At 44.6% G+C, this 21,194-nt stretch overlaps 1 protein-coding gene across 1 annotated transcript in view; it reads left to right on the top strand.

Moving 5' to 3' along the window:
• Positions 1-21,194, top strand: part of KSR2 (kinase suppressor of ras 2) — a gene marked incomplete at both ends in the record, with an annotated part of 400,411 nt that overhangs the window by 41,039 nt on the left and 338,178 nt on the right. The window lies entirely within an intron of this gene.

Genomic DNA, 21,194 nt, shown 5'->3' on the forward strand with positions numbered 1-21,194 from the left:
CTAGCATATCAAAATTATGGCCTCCCAGATATTATGATGTAGGACAAGGCCAAAATGAGAAGTGTTACTAGGTTTGCATTAACTTGAAGACAAATTTTAAAGAAATAACAATTGCTGATTTTATTTTACTTTATTTTTTTTGTGGAACACTTTCATCTTTGCAGTTTATTCAGTGATCACCGCCATGTCCCTCTTGGGGTGAAGCAGACTTTTTTTTTTTTTTTAATATTTCTTATTTTATTTATTTATTTTGGCTGCGCCAGGTCTTAGTTGCAGCACGTGGGGTCTTCAGTTGCGGCATGCGGACTCTTAGTTGTGGCACGCATGTGGGATCCAGTTCCCTAACCAGGGTTCAAACCCGGGCTCCCTGCATTGGGAGCGCGGAGTCTTAGCCACTGGACCACCAGGGAAGTCCCCAGTTGCTGATTTTAAAGAAACAGCAGTGGGCTTCCCTGCTGGTGCAGTGGTTGAGAGTCCGCCTGCCAATGCAGGGGACACAGGTTCGTGCCCTGGTCCGGGAAGATCCCACATGCCGCGGAGCGGCTAGGCCCCTGAGCCATGGCCGCTGAGCCTGCGCGTCCGGAGCCTGTGCTCCGCAACGGGAGAGGCCACAACGGTGAGAGGCCCGCGTACCGCAAAAAGAAAAAAATAAAAATAAAGAAAAAATAAAGAAACAGCAGTGACTGTGGCAAAGGTCAGCAAGGCGGTATACAGGTGACAAGTTTGGGAAACTAACCCAGGGCCCGAGAGCATCATCTTTGGGGTTAAACATAGCTGGGTTTGAGCTCAGGATCTGCCAATTACAAGCTCCATAACCTTGGCCAAACCATCAAACATCCTTAAGCAACTGTTTTCTCATCCATAAAAAGGGAATATTTCCTCCCTCACAGGGTGGTGGGGAGGATTAAGTGAGAAGCGTGTGCAAAATGCTTAGCAGAGTGCTGGCACTTAGTAAAGGCCCAACATACAGAAGCCTAGTATCTTTAGGAGAGGAAGGGGGTTATAATGCCATGGGAATCTGTTTTCTAGTTTCTTAAAGATGGTCTGAATTAAACAAAGTGTTGATGTAGAAAATGTTAATATGAATGGTATGATTGTCCTCTATTTTTCAGCTCAGAGAGGTTAAGGAACTTGCCCAAGGTCACACAGCTCATAGGCAGTAGAGTCAGGATTTGAATCCAAGCAGTCTGGCTCCAGAGACTATTGTTGACCTCTCTGCATCGTTTGGTATATGTTTGAGATGAATCCATAAATAAAACTTTTGGAACCTTCAGAGAAATTTTTCCATCAGGTTGGTTTAGCAGAGACTCCTTAAAATAGGAGTCTATTGACATTTGTACTGAAGATTTCATTTTCCTTTCCTGGCAATTCACCTTTAGCAAGTGTAAACAAACTTTGTTGTATCCAGAATTTTCAAATTTTCAAACCAAGTTCAAAATTACGTTCATTATGTTTGGCCATTCAGGGTATATAAAAATGAAAGGCTTTGACTGCTCACTGCCGGCCGGGGAAAGGTAGTTTTGACAGTAGTGAGCAGAGCCGCATTGGGGCATGAGGGGCAGGAAGAATGGGCGCCCCTCTATGTCCTTCTCAAAAGATCTGCCCATATTCTGAGCTGAGTGGGGAAGTTAGTAAAAGCGTTACAGGAAGGGGGACCCCTTCCAGGGCCCAAGAGTGGCCTTTTTCTAACACTCGGAAATGAATTATCCGAGGAGACACACGTGCTGACAAAGCAGGAGACTTTATTGGGAAGAGGCGCCCTGGTGGAGAGCACAGGGTCAGGGACCCCAGGAGAACTGCTCTGCCACGTGGCTTGCAGTCTCGGGTTTTACGGTAATGCGGTTAGTTTCCGGGTTGTCTCTGGCTAATCATTCTGACTCAGGGTCCTTCCTGGTGGCACGCGCATCACTCAGCCAAGATGGATTCCATAGAGAAAGATTCTGGGAGGTTGGCAGGACATATGGGCTGGCGTCTCCTCTCTCCTTTTGACCTTTCCCAAATTCTTCTGGTTGGTGGTAGCTTATTGGTTCCGCGTTCCTTACCAGGGCCTCCTGTTGTAAGATAACTCATGCCAGTGGTTACTATTGGGCCTGGCCGGGCCGGGCGGTTTCGGTCAGTGTTTCCCCAACAAAAGCTCTACAATAAAAGAACATGACTACATCGGGACTTCCCTGATGGTCCAATGGTTAGGACTCCACACTTCCACTGCAGGGGGGCCGGGTTCGGTCGATCCCTGGTTGGGGAACTAAGATCCCATAAGCCTGGAGCTGCGGCCAAAACAAAACAAAACAAAACATGACTACATGTAAAGCCTTCATTGTCCAATGTCTGAATGTCATTTTCGACCCTCATAAACCTGCCTAGCAGGGGACATTGATGACCTCACAGGTCTAAGGCTTATTGGAAATGACAACTCCTATTGCACAGTAACTCTCGGTCTTAAAATGAGCCATCAACCATGGCGTGTCTTAAAAATATTCGAATATTTTGTTCATCATGAATCATTTTTTCCATTTTTTTAAAGTATTGCCTTAAAATATTAGGTATTTTATTTATATTTTTGTATATATTTATTATTGTATGTTTATTTTATGTTTTATTTACATTCTATTATTTACTTATGATTTCCAGGGTGTTTGGGCACCCCTTTAACTCTTTTTTTTTGAGTGGCAAACAATTTTTTAAAAATTTATTTTATTGAAGTATAGTTGATTTACAAAGTTGTGTTAATTTCTGCTGTACAGTAAAGTGATTTTGGTATACATATGTATACATTCTTTTTCGTATTCTTTTCCACTATGGTTTAACACAGCATACCGAATATCGTTCCCTGTGCTATACAGTAGGACCTTATTGTTTATCCATGCTATTATATTATATAATAGTTTGCATCTGTTAATCCCAAACTCCCAACCCATCCTTCTACCATCCCCTGTCCCCCTTGGCAACCACAAGACCGTCCTCCATGTCTGTGGCACCCCTTAAATTTGTATCCAAGGCAAATGCCTCACCTGCCTCACCCTAGCCCTGGTCCCTCAACTTCAGTGACCCCGTTGCACATTGTTTCATTCTTGAACACCTGTCGCAGTGGTATTCTCTTCACTGATGTTAAGCTGCCTTTTTTGGGAAGAGTCCGTGATGCTTCTGAATTTATTTTGCCAACAGGTTCTCTCCTGGGAAAGATGAAACCATCTTTTGGTCTTAATGATTTGATGTCTTGCCATGCTGTTCTAAGCATTTTGAAGAGAAAGGATGCCTTTGCCAATATCACAATTAGCTGGGAGGCATGTGAATTTATTGTATCCGATCAAAGCATCCATTCAGCCAGAGCTTGTCCACCTTACGCGCTGGCCCATCACATTTGCTTGTCACAGTGGATAGTATGGTTGAATGCCAGTTTATTCAATACCTTATCAATGTTGGATGCATTCTTAAATACAGGTTTTGGCTATGATGCTGATGTTCTTATAATAGGAAGAACAAAAAAAGCAGTGGGGGGCTTCCCTGGTCGCGCAGTGGTTGAGAGTCCGCCTGCCGATGCAGGGGATGTAGGTTCGTGCCCCGGTCCGGGAAGATCCCACATGCTGCGGAGCGGCTGGGCCCGTGAGCCATGGCCGCTGAGCCTATGCGTCCGGAGCCTGTGCTCCGTGACGGGAGAGGCCCACGTACAGCAAAAAAAAAAAAAAAAAAAAAACAGTGGGTCACAAGTTACAAGTTGGGTTTGCATGTGTGTCACATCTCAATAGCCCAATTAATAATAACCAACTTGTCATATCTACTGTGAAGATGAAACATATGAAGTCCCTATCAGGGTGCCTGGCACACACTAGATTTTCAATAAATCATGGTCATTATTATTTTGAATTTTATGTCTATCTTCCTGTTTTTCTTTCCTTTCCCTTGATGCATCCGTGAAATGTTCTTTGATTACACACTGTGTGCTAAAGACTGACCACAACACCGTTGGCTGCTGTCAAAATCTCTTTCATATAGGATCTGTTCCTGCTATGTCTTTCCAGTATTATGTTTCTTACTAGCTGTGTTCTAAAAAAATATACACCTGAATTTATGTACTGAGTTAGAGTTAATAAGCCTCTGTATTGGATATTGGGTGAGAGTCCCATAAACCTCTGAGTAGGGAGTGGAGGACCTCTATGTTAGTTTTATATTGCTGCATACAAGTTATCACAATTTTAGGGGCTTGAAACATACACATCTGTTATCTCACAGTTTCCATGGGCCGTACGTCCAGAAGTGGCTTAGCTGGGTTCTGTGCTCAGAGTCTCGCAGAGCTGCAGTCAGGGTGTTGGCTGGGCTGCATTCTCATCTGAAGGCTTGACTGGAGAATAATCTGCTTCTAAATTCATTCGTGTTGCCGGCAGAGTTTATTTCCTGGCAGCTTTATGACTGAGGACCCCAGCTTCTTGCTGACTGTTGCCTGGAGTCCACCCTCGTGTCCTAGAAGTTGCCCATGGTTCCCTGACCATATGGCCATCTCTGTAGGCAGTTCACAACATAGCTGTTTGTTTCTTCAAGTACAGCAGGGAAGTCTTGTTCCCCACTCCGCTAAGATGGGAGTTTCATATAATGAGTCCTAATTACTGGAATGACATCCCATCACCTTTGCCATATTCTGTTGGTTAGAAGCAAGTCACATATTCTCCCCACACTCAAGAGCAAGGGTTGTACAAGGACATAACAGATCATGGGGCCGTCTTAGAATTCTTCCTACCACAGCCTCCTTGGAGAAACTCTTAGATGTTAGCGCATGGGCTTGTGAAAACTGTTTTAACTTCTCATAAGACCTCATCTACAGTTTACTTTATGGTTGTGTCCCAAAATGGGGGGAAGTTGCTGGAAGTGTGGTCTGGGAATAAGTAGAGATTTTTATGTTTTTATCACATACTAAGTATCCATGATATACCAGTCAAATCTATATAGCTATTGAGAAAATCTGTGCTTATGTTGGGATCCATAGTATTCAAGGTTTTATGAAAGGGCGGGGGCTTTCAACAACAGTTTACACAGCAGGAAGAGCCCAAGGTCATCTGATCCTGCTTCCTGCCTCCAAGCAGGAATTTAGTCAGTCCTTACCCCTCCCAAACAAAAACAACCCAGGAGACAAAACAGCCCCACCAACACCTCCTACTGTTTTCTTACAAGAGAGTGGAAGAAGAAAACCTTCACTGACCTCTTCTCCAGCTGGAGGACTTTTGAAGTATGATTGCATCTGGCTCTGTACTAAGAAGACAGTTGTTGAGAGGGGGGAGATTGACCATCACTGTCTGTGTTCACTATCCCATCACCCTTTTGAAGTGCATTTGAGTGTCTTAACCCTCAACATGGGCAACCAGTTTGCAGGAGGTCGATGTGCAAAAGACAGGAGCCCGGAGGAAGCCACCTGAGAGAGGTGCTAAGTCGCTGAGCCGAGGGTAATATGTGACTGTGTGCGTAGACGCGCGCAAATGTGCATGTACGCACACACACACTCTCACGTTGTGCACAATAAATTGCCAACACTTTTGTGTGGGTGGACATATTCTCAAGCCAAGTGAAACTTCTGCGGGGGTGTTTTCATAGAAGACTTCAAAATAAGACAATATTCCCAACAATCTGGGGACTTGAGCCCATTATATTTGTGGGGTATCTGCTTGGTGGTTTCTGCTGCGTTAATGATCTGGCATCACCAGGTTTCTTTGCCCTGCAAAAAGCTAGCACCCAAGTCACCTAGCTCACATTAAAAAAAAAAAAAGGAAAATTACCAACCCAGTGCTTATTTTTGTACCAAAGGGGATTTCCACAGGGGGAGAATATTCCTCCCTTCTGAAGGCCGTTGTTACCTCAAAGGCATGTCTGTTGAGCCAGGTAATGGGGACAAGCATGAAGACAGAAGCCCCTTGCATGGGAATCACAGGAGACACCAGCTAAGCTTTGATTGTATTTTTGGACACTGCAAAGCTGATGTGCTTTCCTAGTCAACCTTTCATGCCTCCTGATAATGGAGGCTATTGGGCAGACTGGAGTGCTTGCTTTTTCTCTTAAAAGAAGCGGAGATCTCAGACTTGCTGGGTCAGGGAAAGCAACCTTCTCACCTTTCTGCACAGCGTGCTGAGTGCCAAAGCTATTCTTAGTTTGAGTGTATTTCCTTGGCCCTTGTGCCTTTGTATTTTTTTCCCCTCCAGATCATTTCTGCTGTACATAATGTGGCTTGAAACTGGCATCTGCCGCAGCTTGGGAGATGGATGCTAATGAGGCAATAACTCCTGGTAACGAAAGGGTGGATGCTTCCTGCCCTCCCCCTCCCCAAGCTGAAGACCAGTCCCTGCTGACTTGGGCAACGAGGAACAGGGTGAAGGGGAAGAAACTGTTTCTCTCTAACACCTCCTGGTAGGCAGAGGAAGTGGCACAGCCCTGCCCTGTCAAGCTCTCCTAGTCTGATCACTATCGGAGCCTTGACCTTGCTGAGACGGGCCACTACCAGCACACCCATTTTATAAAGATGGAGACTTAGCTGCATGTTAGAATCATGCAGGGACCTTTTTTTTCTAAAATTGAGATATAATTCACATAATATAAAATCCCCCCTTTTCAAGAGTACAGTTCAGTTACTTTTAGCATATTTACAAGGTTTCAAGCGTACAGTTCAGTTGCTTTTAGCATATTTACATCACCACTGTCCAATTCCAGAGCATTTTCATCACCCCAGAAAAAACCCCATGCCCAGTTATGCCCCATCCCCTCCTCTTCCCCAGCCCCTAGCAACCACTAATCTACTTTCTGTCTCTATAGATATGCCTATTCTGGACATTTCATACAAATGGAGTCATACAGTATGTGGCCTTTTGTGTCTGGCTTCTTTCACTCAGCGTCATATTTTCAGGGTTCATCCATGTTGTAGCCTGTGTCAGTACCTCATTCTTTTTTATGGCCAAATAATATTCCACCGTATGGCTAAACCACATTTTGTTTATCCATTCCTTAGCTGATGGACATTGTTTCTGCATTTGGGCTGTTGTGAAGAGTGCTTCTGTGTACATTCATGTGTGATTTTTGTATGAACATATGTTTTCAATTTTCTTGGTCTGTACCTACTAGCAGAATTTCTGGGTCGTGTGGTAACTCTGTGTTTAGCTTTTGAGGAACGCACAAACTGTGTTCCACAGTGCTGCACCACTGGATGTTCCCACCAGCAGTGTATGAGAGTTCCAGTTTCACCACATCGTCACCGACACTTGTCTGTCTTTTTGATGATAGACATCCTAGTGGGTGTGAAGTGGTCAGGAGACCTTTTAAAAAATACCAAATGCCTTTACCACCCCCACTTCTCTCCATTCCAATGAATTGGTCTGGGGATTGGGCATAAGCATTGGTTTTATTATTACTGTATTTTTTAATTCCCCCAGCTGAGTCTCTTGTACAGCCAGGTTTGAAAACCATGGGGCTGGAAGCACTTCTTAGCACATTAGTAGATATTTAGCAGGCCTCTACCCAGGGTTGGGAGTAGGTGAGGTAAGCAAGGCATTCCCCTTGGGCACAAAGTTTAAGGGCCAGGGGTAAAAAAAAAAAGTCAGTAATCAAGATATTTAATATTTTAATGCAGTATTTAAAAATCAAAATTAATGCAACAAATTCTTGATAAACAAAATATCACGTTTTATATAAAAACAGCCTCTGACCCCTCATTGGAGTGACTTACCTCACTCCCCTCACCCTAATCCTGGCACTATTAGATCCTGTCTTTATTTAAAATCGTGAGCTTTTGTTCTTTGTAGATTTTTTTTGGTATTACTTTTGATTTTTAAAGAATATTGCATTGAAACAGAATCCATCTTGAGTGTTTGGTGCCTCCTTGAATTTTGCACCTAAGGTGAATGCCTTCCTCTCCTCCACTTTCTCCCAGCCCTGCCTTTACCTGCCTCCAGATATGGTGAAAATTAAGCACCTACTATGTTCCGGTTACTTTTAGATGCTCTGCGTGATCTCATTTTATCACACCTAATTCTCGCGGCAAGCCATTTAAAGTAGGTGATAGAATCCTCAGTTTATGGATGAAGATACAAGGTTCAGAGAGATAGTGACTGTGACACAAATCACACAGATAGCGTGGGTGACAAGGCTGGATTTGGACCCAGATCTTTGTGCCTGAGATGATGCTTTTTGCACAGCTCTGTGCTGGGGTTTCTGACATGTTCAAATTCATAAGCCGAAACCAACCCTGCAAAGTACAAAGGATGGAAAGTATGGGTCCCCATGGACAGATGAGAAAACTGAGCCTTAGTCACTACTAATTCATTGGAGATTTGGTCACTTTTTCTGGAAAGTTTTTTTTAGTTTACATAGAATCTCATTCCATTTTCCCTTTAAATTTCATTGGCAATTTATTTATTTGGCCCAGCAAATAATTATTGAATCCAGCTATGTGTGCTCTGTCATGTTGGTTGTGGAGTAGGGGACAAGACAGTTAAAGTTCTGCACCTGGAGTAGAGATCTGGTAGTGTTCGTAAAAATTCACTTTATAAGCAGCTTCTCATGAAATTGATTTTTTGTTTGTTTGTATGTAGGGCAGGGGTTCCCTCTTTTCTGTAAAGAGCCAGAGGGTAAATATTTTAAGCTTTCCAGGTCCTGCAGTCTCTGTTGCAACTACTCAACTCTGCAGTTGTAGCCCCAAAGCAGTAAACGAATGGATTTGTCTGTGTTTCAATAAAACTTTATTTACAAAAACAAGCTGAGGGCTGGATTTGGCCTGTGGGCAATAGTTTGCTGACCCCAGGTGTAAAGGAAGGTGTATCTTTCACCAGAAGCCAGTATGGGAAAAAAAATGCTTGGAAATATCTGAAATTGGCCTGTTGAAGATAGAATCTTGAAAGGCTGGAAACGAAATGAATTCTAAAAGGCAGAAATAGAAGAGGTGGAAATATTGTGTTGTGAGAGTCCTCGGCCTTGGAGGCATGAGGGGGAATGAGAAAGAAAAAAAAAAAAGATTTGCCAATTTTTTGGGGGGGCAGGAGGAGTTAGCTTTTAATTTAATCTTGAATTTTAAATGGGGGAAATGAGAATGTAAGTTAGAACAGATGTTTAAAAGGACATATAAACTGCTTTTTTTTTCACTTGACTCTCAACTGTCTTTTAAAAAATGATTAAAAAATTTTATTGTGGTAAGAATGTTTAACATGAGAAACGCCCTCTTAATAGAGTTTTAATTGTGTAGTTCAGTACTGTTAGATTTCCTTGGTCATGATGTTGTATGTCAGATCTCTAGAACTTTCTCATCTTGTGTAACTGGGATTTTATATTTATTGGTTAGCAATTCCCCGTTTCTCCCCCCCAACCAATCTTGAAATAAATCACTTTAGATGTAATAAGACATTTCTAATTAAAAAGGTGAGCTCTAGTGATTGGAACTAGAGGCCTAAGAATCGAGAACCTCACTTAATTGGGTTGGCCAAAAAGTTCATTCGGGTTTTGCTGCAAGATGTTATAGAAAACCCGAACGAACTTTTTGGCCAACCCTATACTTTTTTCCCTCCCCCTGCACACTTCTCCTGTGACCTTTGAATGATTTAAAGGGGTGACAGTGCTTAACCACATAGTAAAGTGACCCAGTGGGTAATTCCTCGTCAGCAAGGGAATCCAGTAGCCCTTGGAGGGGGAAGATGGGCTGTTTCATAATTGCACTTTGAGACTTCTTTTTCCCATCTGCTGGAACCCAAGTCTCCTGGCTCCCAGTCCAACGCTATTTCCATTACACCATTCAAGTGTGATGCAAGATTTGGCAGAAAAATGTCCCATGGTGGATCCCAGCGGGAAGAAAAAAAGAAAAAAACCCTATGGTTTATGGATATATAAACAACTTTAAATGCCATAAAATGGATCTGAATGAAGCATAGGAGAGGGGTCCCCACATAAAGTAAATCGGGCATGAAATCATGGGTAAAATATGTCTTCTATAAAGTTTCTACAACCTGCAAAGGCTTTAACACAGAGAAGACCTTTAAATAGTGATCTTATTTAAAAATACTAGGTTTATAAGCAGCGTTTCCAGGAGAACACAATTATGGAATTCTGAGCTTGGTCCCCTTAGTCTGAAACTCACAAGCTCCATTGATAGAGGATGATTGTGGTTGGAGAAAACATATGCAACAGGTACCGTCCTGGGCTCCTAGGATACTTGGCTGAGCACTAAAGCCTTTGGGTACCCATGGAGGCTGGAGATTGTATGCATCTGGGTTTGAATACTGATCCTGTCACTTAATAGCTTGAGTGCCTTTGGGCAACGCTTGTCCCCTTTAGAGCCTCTGTTCTCACATCTATAAGATAGGAAGAACAGTGTTGATGCCTCAAGACTGTTGTGAGGATGACCCACGACAGGGCTTCTCGCACTGTAGTCCCTGGACCAGCAGCATCAGCATCAGCTGGTTGGATGCGAAGTTGGTCATCTCCCCAGACCTACTGAATCACAACTCTGAGGGTGGAGTCCAGCAATCTACGTTTTGACAAGCTCTCCAGGGGATTCCGATGCAGCTCAAGTTTGAGAACCATTGGCGCAGGAGAGGGTTTCTCAGCCTCAGCACTGCTGATATTGAGGACTGGATAATTCTTTGTAGGGGTGGGGGTGATGGGAGGGAAGGGGGGACTGTCCTGTGCACTGTAGGATGTTGGGCAGCCCTGGCCTCTACCCACCCGATGCCAGTAGCAAACCCTCCCCTGTAAGTTGTGACAATCAAAAATGTCTCCAGATTTTGCCAAATGTCTCCTGGGAGCCAAAATCACCCCTAGTTGGGAACCACTAGTTTAGTATAAAGCGAGTTCCTGGAACTATGGTAGGCTGTTAATTAAGCATTAACTTGCTTTACTTTCTTCTGCGGTTTAGCCGTTTGAATTGTAGTAGGAAAAAAGAAGAAAAGAGGCAAGATGCAAGCCTTTTCTTTTTTTTTTTCCTTAAACTTTTGTGGGTGTGCTGACATCGTGGCCTGATGTCTCATTTAAAAATAGTCATACCCTTTAAACTTTCTAACAAAATTTTCCTTTGGGTTGAAGCTAAACATGGAAAATCTCAGCGCCGGGGACCCGCATTAATTCTCCCCCAAAGCTAAGTGGCTGCACGTGGGGATTTTGGTGGAAAGTTTTAGGTCGTTGTGAGTGCAGGGCTTGCTGCCCGGATGCGCAGGCACGATGTCCCTCCACTTCACCTTGGGTTCCTCTCCTGAGAGCCGCTCAGTTGGTGCCCTCGACACCTGGCTGCCTCACCCTGCTAATAATAACCAGAGGAGCTCTGTTTCCCTTTGCTGGTTAACTGTCTCTTGTGCCTGGATTTTCCTTCGACATGTGACCCTAGTTTGAAGAGGCATCTGAGCCTGGGGAAGGGGGCATCGTCCCAGTGTGGTGCCATGGAAGTGGGTGACCCTGGTTCTAATTCTGCCTCTGCTACTGACTTGCATGGGAGATGCTGGGCAAGTCATTCGGTTTCTGCATCTGTAAAATGGACACTATAATACCTGGGGCTTCTGTGGGAACATAATTTTTCTTTTATTGTTGTAAAAAAATATATATATATGTCATAAAACTTACAATTTTAACCATTTTAAGTGTACAATTTAGTATTAAGTGTATTGGCATGTTGTGTAACCCTCGCCGTGATCCGTCCCCAGAACGTTTTCATCATCCCAGACTCAAACTCTGTATCCATTAACAATAACTCCCTGTCAGCCAGGGCCGCCATACAAAATATCACAGAATGGGCAGCTTAAACAACAGTCGTTTATTTTCTCACAGTTCTGGAGACTGGATGTCCAAGACTGTTAACCGGAAAACTGAGTTTTCCTCTTGGTGGGTGTTGAGCCAGTAGACACAGCCAAGCGAAAGATCAGGAGAAGGAAGGATATATTATTACTTGCAGCAAGTAAGAAGAACACCAGGGATCTTCCCCAAAGCAGTGTCTCCGAACAGCAAAATTGGGAAAGTTTTAAGCTAAGGGTACATGCATATTCATGAAGGGGCTTGAGCAGAGGAGAACTCAGCATAGAACTGGAGCAAAGGTCAGCAGATTCCAAGCTTTAGTTGACTGAAGTCAGGAGGGTCAACATATCATTCCATCCTCCACCTGGGTGGGGGCCTGAGTTTCTGCAGAACTCAAAGGTATATTATTATGTATATCCCTTGAGGAACCAGGCCTCTCCCCCAAGGCTACACTATTGTTTCTTGACTCCTCCTCCCTTGTCTCTTCATCCCCTCCCTTCAGATCGTTAATTACTGAGACCTGTTCAAGGGCAAGCATTGTGACCAGGCTTAGTTCACAAAATGGCTTAGGCCAAAATGGGTTCTCTTATGTCAAGAAAGCCATGCCTGGTTCTCTTTCTCCGGGGACCTCCTAACCTTGCTTGCAAGATCATGGTGCCAGCACGGTCAGGTTCTGGTGAGGGCTCTCTTCCTGTCTTGCAGACAGCCCCCTCATGACCTCATCTAAACCTTATTTCCTCCCAAATTTCCCATCTCTAGATACCATCACACTGGGGATTAGAGCTTCAACGTATGAATTCTGGGGAGACACATTCAGTCCATAACACTCCCCATCCCTCCCCTGCAAACCTCTACTTTATGTCTCTGTGAATTTGACTATGCTGTACCTCATATAAGTGGAATCATCCAATATTTGTCCTTTTAGAGAACATACTTTTGATACGGTGGAAGCTTTTATTTGTAGCACTGACCCTCTTTGAGTTTTCTGAGAAACCTGATTCAGGGCTGAATCTGAACTCCGGTGGAAAGTTTGGAAGTGCCCTGGGGAAAAACCAAAGGTCAAACAGCTGAATAAAAACTAAAAAATGCTGGTGGTTTTCCAGTTATCCTCCATAGGGGTTTAAGCCAGAAGTTATTTGGGGCTGGAAAAGAGGCTGCACTTGTTGGAAATACTGTCCCAAACATTCAGCCCTTTTTTGAGGCAAGCACTGGGGGTGGCAGACACTCCTGTTTGCCTATCCAAAGTCATCCATCTTCCTCCCTGCTTCCTGAATTCTAATATGATTTTGTTTGTGTTCATTTGGGTGACACTGCCCTTCAGTAGGTCACTCAGAACTGGTCCAAACCAATGACATTCTCTTTGCAATGATTGGCTTGTCCTAACCACGTGACCTCCCCTTCTCACCAGTGGGATGCAGGGGAGGTCTAAAGGAGGAGGGCTCCTGGAAAAAGTTGTCTCACTGATGGAAAGAGACCCCTTAGAGAAAATGCTGCCCCTTTGTTGTCACCTACAGGGAACTGCTGCAGCCATTTGGTGCCCACTAGGAGAGAAATCATTATACACGGTGCTTGGTAGTGTCAGTGAGCCACTGAATGAACCAACCCTGGAAGCCACTGCCCTCTGGATTTCTTGCTCTGTAACTAAATGATTCCTCTGCTGAAGCCAATTTTAATAGGGTTTTTAGTTCCCTAAGACAGAGCATCCCATGGATAGGCTAGATTCTCAGGAACTGGTTATGGGCCATCTTACTCCGGTGGTTGCATTGAGGCCTGTGTATATTGGATTTTGACCAAGATGGACCTACATGTAAATATCATAGGCACCTCTACCCTCCCTCATACCTCTTCTTAGGACCTTGACAAAAAAGAAGACAAGGTATTTTTTCTCTTTCCCCGGGGATGACCCTATTTTGTTAAAAAAATTATTATTTATTTTATTATTTTGGCGGCACACAGGATCTTTGTTGCAGCATGTGGGATCTTTAGTTGCAGCATGCATTCGGGATGTAGTTCCCCAACCAGGGATCGAACCCTGGGCCACCTGCATTGGGAGCATGGAGTCTTACCCACTGGACCACCAGGGGAGTCCCAACCCTATGTTTTTAATAATCTAGGTCATAGATGCTTATGACATAAAATATACATAACAAAAACAAAAAAGTATATACTTAACAATTACATATACACACACATCTGTATGTGTGTATGTAATTGTTATATATGTATATTATATATGTGTATATATACCTGTATGATTACATGTATATTATATAGATAATTTACATATTGTGCACATGCACACACACACACACACACACACACACACACACACAACTTTTCCCCCAGAGATAACTCTGGCAGGGTACTATAGTGGTTACGTGCCTGGGCTCTGAGCTAGACCCCCTGCATTCATTTTCGGGCTCCACCTTTTCTGGCTGTGTGATCTTGGGCAAACTGACTAACCTCTCTCCGTGTCAGTTTCCTTATCTGTAAAAAGTGATTAATAATATTAATACCTACTTCATAGGTTTGTGGTGCAGATCAAACGAGATATGCACGCAAAGTGCTTAGCACGATGCCCAGTGTGTAGTTAGCGCTCAATGACTAGGGATAGTAATGACTCCTATAACCTTCATTGGAAAGACCTGGATTCTGGCTTCAGCTGTGCCACCTCGTAGCCGTGTAGCCCCAAAGGAGTCCTTTTGTCTCTCTGAGCCTGGCCTTGGCCATCTGCATCCAACAGATTGTTATGATTGTGCCCGTTGCAGTAGTATCCGAGGCCCAGGTAGGTGAAGTGACATGTACAAGCACACCCAACTAGGGTCTGCCCTCCCTCCTCTGGGCCTGGGCAACCTTTGGCATTACCTATTGAATATCGGGAGGGAAGACAGAAAGGCGTTAGTTACATGCAGTTTTTCTACATGGCAGATGCTATGGCTGCCTCTACCCCCATTTGTTGCCGGTGAGGCTTAAAGTAAAGAGAAGAACCAGAGTGGGTGGTAGAGATGATGGAGACAGACAGGGCTGGCGGAATCTAGTGCCTCGCTCCCCGCACTGGGATTTGCAGAGATCTACTCAGTGCAGTATTTTGTGTCTGCCTTTCTCCTTTCCACTCACTAGCTACACAACAGCCGCAGAGGTCAAAGGATGTATAATTTGAATTTTTAATAACTCCTTCCAGATTGCTTTTCATAAATATATAACTTCTTGCACATCCACCAGAAAGAAAAGAAACCAGAAACTGTTTCCTCAGTTTTAAGGCGGGATTTTTTTTTTTTTGTATTTATCATCATGTATTTTTGGCTGCGTTGGGTCTTTGTGGCTGCGCGCGGGCTTTCTCTAGTTGCGACAAGCGGGGGCTACTCTTTGCTGCGGTGCACGGGCTTCTCATCGCGGTGGCTTCTCTTGTTGTGGAGCATGGGCTCTAGGCGCGTGGGCTCCGTAGTTGTGGCGCACGGGCTTTGTTACTCCGTGGCATGTGGGATCGTCCCAGACCAGGGCTCAAACCCGTGTCCCCTGCATTGGCAGGTGGATTCTTAACCACTGTGGCACCAGGGAAGCCCTAAGGCAGGATTTTTGGCAACATCTCTTCTGAGTATCATCTTTTGGTGGAAACTGAATATTTGAGCCTTGCTGGCCATCAGGATTCTGGGAAGGCCCTTTGTTTTTTCCCCACCACTACAAGTAATAGGTTTTCAGAAATTTCCCTTTGAGAAGACCATTTTTAGTTCTCGTAATAGCTGGCAGAGTTGAGGATTTTGCCTGTGCAATATGGAGCCGAAAATGTCCATCTCAGTTCAAGTACATGCTCGTTAACGATTGCTGTGCTAAGGCTGCACCAGAGACAGGATCCCCCCTCATCCTGGGCCTCATGTCTTCTTTCTTTCTCTCTTTTGCTTGTATCCTTTGTTCTGGGATTGGGGACTTTGCCAGGGTGTAATCTGTAGAAGGGTCTTCAAAGGTGGAAGGCGGGACGAGGCTCAATGGCCAGCTGGGGGGGGGGCGGGTTACAGAGTTACAGATCCAGAAGAGACAGAGGAGGCCCTTAATACCCTGGTGCCTCTGTTTCCCCATTTGTAAAATGGACATAATAACATTGGCCGTACCCATCTCTCACAAGGTTGCTTTATGGGACAAATGAGATTGTTTATTTCTTTTATCGGGTAATGTCACTCCTTGCTTAAAAAACTTCTGCAACGTGGATGAACCTAGAGATGATCATACTAAGAGAAGTAAGTCAGACAGAGAAAGACAAATTATTATATGTCAGTTACATGTGGAATCTAAAAAATAATACAAATGAATTTATTTACAAAACAGAAACAGACTCACAGACATAGAAAACAAAGGGTTTTCTATGGTTACCAAAGGGGGGAGAGGGGGAGGGATAAATTAGGAGTATGGGACTAACAGATATATAACACTATATATAAAATAGATGAACAATGAAGATTTACTGTATAGCACAGGAAACTATATTCAATATATATATATATTAATGTTAATATCTTTAAATTTTTTCTTATTTTTATTTTTGGCTGCACTGGGTCTTTGTTGCTGCATGCAGGCTTTCTCTAGCTGTGGCAAGCGTGGGCTACTCTCTTGCGGTGCGCGGGCTTCTCATTGCGGTGGCTTCTCGTTGCGGAGCACGGGCTCTAGGCGCGTGGGCTCAGTAGTTGCGGCACGCGGGCTCCAGAGCACAGGCTCAGTAGTTGTGGTGTGCGGGCTTAGTTGCTCTGCGGCATGTGGGATCTTCCCGGACAAGGGCTTGAACCTGTGTCCCCTGCATTGGCAGGCGGATTCTTAATGACTGTGCCACCAGCGAAGTCCTATTCAATATTTTTTAATACCTATAATGGAAAAGAATCTGAAAAATATAGAAATATATATAAATGAATCACTTTGCTGTACACCTGAAACTAACACAATGTTGTAAATCAACTGTACTTCAAGGAAAAAAAAAAACAAATGAACAAAAACCAAGAAATGTCTGCAGCTCCCTACTGCATAGTAATAAAACCTTGCTCCTTGCCATGACTAGTAGGACCCACATGATCTAGCCCCTGCCTACATCTTTGACCTCATTTCCTCCTTATCTTCCCTTTTCCCATGATAATCCAGGCCTCAGATCCTGAAACATGCCAAGTGCTTTCCCACCTCAGGGCCTTTGCACATGATGTACTTGGCTGCATTGCCCCTGATGTAGGGAGATTTCCTTTAGCTGATCCAGGTAATCATCCTTCCCTGTTACGTGCTGTAAGCTCTTTGTTGCAACCATAGCATTTATCACAATCTGTGTTTATCTTATTTATTGCTTACATGTTGTTTCTCTTGCCCACAAAAATAGAAGTTCCAAGAGGGCAGGGATCAAGTCTGCCTTGTTCACCATTTTATCCCAAGGCTTAGCACAGTGGTTGGCACTTAAAGGAAATCAACTATTTATTCATTGTCTACTATGTGCCAAGCACCATGAGGAGCACTTTTAAACCAACATCTTATTCTACTCTGTGGTTGGTTGTAAACTAACTTTGTTGTCAAGACTAGTAATAGAAATTTATATCACTTGGATATAACAACTACACAAAGCCTGATATGCCCAATGTGATGTCGTCGGCTTTCAAGATGGGAGTCAATCCAGCTTCCCTGTGTTTTCATTATATGGTGCTAGGCGGGTACCATGAGTGAAATGCTTATATGATGAATGGATGGTTAGGTGGATGAATGAATGGACGGTTGCATGGATGAGTGGATGGATGAATGGATGGATAAAGGGGTGGGTGGGTGAATAGGTGGATGGTGGATGGATGGTTGGGGGATGGATGGTGGGTGGATAGATGGATGGATAGAAGAATGGTTAGGTTCCAGATATCTGCAATCAAAGGATTCCAGGGTTGAAAGGAACCTCAAGATTCATCCAGTTCAATCCCCCATCCACAATGATCCCCCTCTGCTCAAATGGAAACTGGTGTGGATGTATTTTTGTGTGTAGGGGACAGGTGAATGGCGACTTGGAACACAGGAAATTATGAATGTCTGTCAAGGCCTGCCTTGGATGCCACCTCCTCTGGGGAATTTTCTCAGATTGACCCTCCAGAAGTCATCTCTCTGTCCTTGGAGCACTAGGCTGCTACCTCTACTCTAGTGCCCATTTCCCCCTGCAGTCATTAGAAGGAGCTGTGCATGTACCTGGCCACTTCACTACCCTCTGAGCTCCTTGAAAGCAGGGCCTGGTTGGGAGCTGCAAGGTGCTTTCCTCTTGAGGTTGTCTGGCCTTTTCTAGCTGCCATGGTTTTTCCTTGCTGAGGCCTGTAGCTGCCTCTGGGCTTTCAGGGAAATGTATGTCCTCTGTAAATGTGCCCAGGACACCCCAACATTCCCTTTGAGGGGCTCTGGATAGGATTGTGGTCCTGGGGGTGGAGCCCTAAGCCATTCAGTGTCCTGTTATCTCTCTGTTCTCATGACCTTGAGAGATATGAATTGGGCTAAGATGCATAGAGGTACTAACCCTACTGGAGTTAACCACAGCCTTGGCCTCTGGTGCTACCTCTTACCAGCTCAGCTGGCCCCACAGCTGTGGAAGGCCTGCAGCTTTGAAGCAGACAGCCCTGGGGTCAGCTCTGCCACTGCCCAGCTAGACTTGCTCCAGGCAAGTCCACTGACTCCCTATTTTCCTCATTTGTAAAATGGAGACAATGAGGCCAACCTTGCAGGTTTGCAGTAAGGATTTGAGAGACTATACATAAAGAGCCTGAGGAATGGAGGCTGCTGTTGCCATTTATTAGCTGCCGAATTGATTGGGAGAAATGACACAGCAGGGGATGTAGGACAGTCACCGTACTAAAGAGGGTCACATGATCAAAAGAATCTCTCCTCTCTCTTTATTTTGGGAAAGAATAGCTTTCCACTTCTCTCTGCTGACAACAACCTCATCTCTAGGTTAGTAGCAGATGGTTGGAGTTGCCAATCTGTTGGGTTTGTATACTAAACCCCCTTCACACCCCAAATCACACCAAAACAAGCAAAACAAAAAATGTAATCCGGAGTTGAGGCTGGTAATTCGAACCCAGGACCTATGAGGCAGCTGTGGGTTTTGTGAACAGAGAATGACCTTCCTTTGGTCATTTTTGTGCATCTCTCATTCATTCATGAATCCCTTCTACTGTTTTATTTGATTTATTATTTTTTTGTAGGTGTCATTTTTTATTTTTTTAAACTTTTATTGGAGTATAGTTGATTTACAATGTTGTGTTCGTTTCAGATGTACAGCAGAGTGAATCACTTATACATATACATATATCCACTCTTCTTCAGATTCTTTTCCCACATAGGTCATTACAGAACACTGAGTAGAGTTCCCTGTGCTGTACAGTAGGTCCTCGTTAGTGATCTATTTTATATATAGTCGTGTGTATATGTTGATCCCAATCTCCCGATTTGTCCCTTCCCCCACGTTCTACCATTTTAATTACTTCCTGGGGGGGGATATCACTGTGTTCATGGGTGGGAGAATGCAAAGGTGACAAAAACAAGGCTCCCTGCCCTTTAGATACTTGAAATCTGGTGGGAGAATTAAGACCTGACTAGAAACAACTCTAATACCAGGGAATACGTTTTAGCTGTCAAGCATAAACATCGTGGTCTTGGAGCTGAGGATGGTGGATTGTACTCTGATTGGGGAAAAAGAAGGCTTCCAGGGAGAGTGAGCATTTGAGTTAGAACCTGAAGGATGAACAGGAGGTCAAAGGGCAGGGAGGTCATTTCAGAAGCACAGAAGTACCCAGAGCAGGAGCTCCCACACTTGAACGTGCATCAGAAACACCTTGTGAAAAACACGTTGCTCCGTCACACCCAGCGTTTCATTCAGTGGGTCTGGGGTGGGGCCTGAGGATTTGCATCACTAACAGGTTCCCAGCTGATGTTGATGGCCCTGGTCTGGGGACCCCACTTTGAGAACCCCTGGTGAAGGCAAAGCGGCAGAGGAAGAAAGTGTAGGAGATCATTCATTCACTCACTTCCCCACTGAACAAATATTGAGCACGTACTATGCATCAGGCCCTGTGCTAGGTGATAGGGGTACAGAAGAGGATAAAAGAGACTGCTGCCAGCACAGGGGAAGAAGGATGTTAAGCAGAGAGACGCCAGGGGAATATGACTGGAAGCTGTGATAAGTGCTATGAAGGAAAAGAACATGGTGATATAGGAGAGAATAACAGAGCGGGGTCTCCTCTGTCTTGCTGGAATGGACATGACGTGTGAGGGGGGCTGTGCAGAATGAGAAGGATCTGGTGAGATGTGTGTGGCGAGGGCTCCTGGTGAAGGGGCCAGCATATGAAGAGGCCCTGGGGTAGTAACGAGCTTGGCTCATCCTCCTCATGGACTTGGAATAAAGAGTTGTGGGGTTCATGGTGGCGGAGAAGCGGGCAGAGCCCTGCCGGCCAGGGTAAGGCATTTGGATGGTACTCAAAGTGCATTGGGTATCCAGCAAATGCACGTTTGGGAGAGAAGTGGAGAGAGTTTAGGCCACAGGACAGGAAGGTCTTAGATGACAGTCTCAGGACCTTGGGCCTTCATCCGTGGCCACAGCAAGATCTGAGTGGGAGGCTCTGCCCTGAGCTCGGCTGGACAGCACCAGCTCACACCTCCGAAGGGACCTTCTATTAGCAAACCCTCAACCCTCCATAGTCATCCCTTTGTTCAATCTCTAAACATACCTGGAAGGGAGGGAGGAGCAGGTATGCCTTTTTGCTGAGGGGGAGGAAGATGGGGAGAAGAAAAACCATGGAGAAAGTGTTACATCTGTGCTGTCCAAGATGGTAGCCACTGGCTGCATGTGGCTATTGAAAACTAAATTAATCAGTATTAAGTAAAACTTTGAATTCAGCCCCAGAGTCACATGGAGTAGCCACATTTCAAGTACTCAACAGCCACAGGTGACTACGGCTACCATCTTGGATGCGGCAGATATAGGACATTGCCATCATCACAGAAAGTTCTATTGGACGGTGTTGCCTTAAGTGAGGTTTTATCAGCTTGTTTAGGAGAGAGTCAGATGGGAACCTGGTCTCCAGAACAGCTCCCAACCTGGAACTATTTTTGCTCCATGATTTCACTTCCATGGTGGCCACGTGTGCTGCCACGTGTGCTGAAGTCTCCCTGATCTTGGCTTTGCTTGCTTGAGCGCAAGACCAGGAGGCTTGGCAGCCCAAACCCGAGCCCCACCTGCCTGGCCAGCGTTCTCTTCTGAACACTGACCCTGTTGCCAAGACCCCAGGTGCAGCACAAGGAGACACAAAAATGGTTTTCCTTGCCAAGCAAAGCCAAGACTAGTGTGTAAAACTTGGTAGGAAGCTTTTGCTTTTCCTTCATCAGTGTCACTTCTAAGCATAATCCTGAAATCTTTGAACTTGGGGTCACTCTGGAGAGTATTTTTTAATCTTTCATTGAATGGATAGATAAAC

The sequence above is a fragment of the Mesoplodon bidens genome, assembly GCF_964165515.1.
Source record: "Mesoplodon bidens genome assembly, chromosome: 13".
Classification (NCBI taxonomy): Eukaryota; Metazoa; Chordata; class Mammalia; order Artiodactyla; family Ziphiidae; genus Mesoplodon; species Mesoplodon bidens.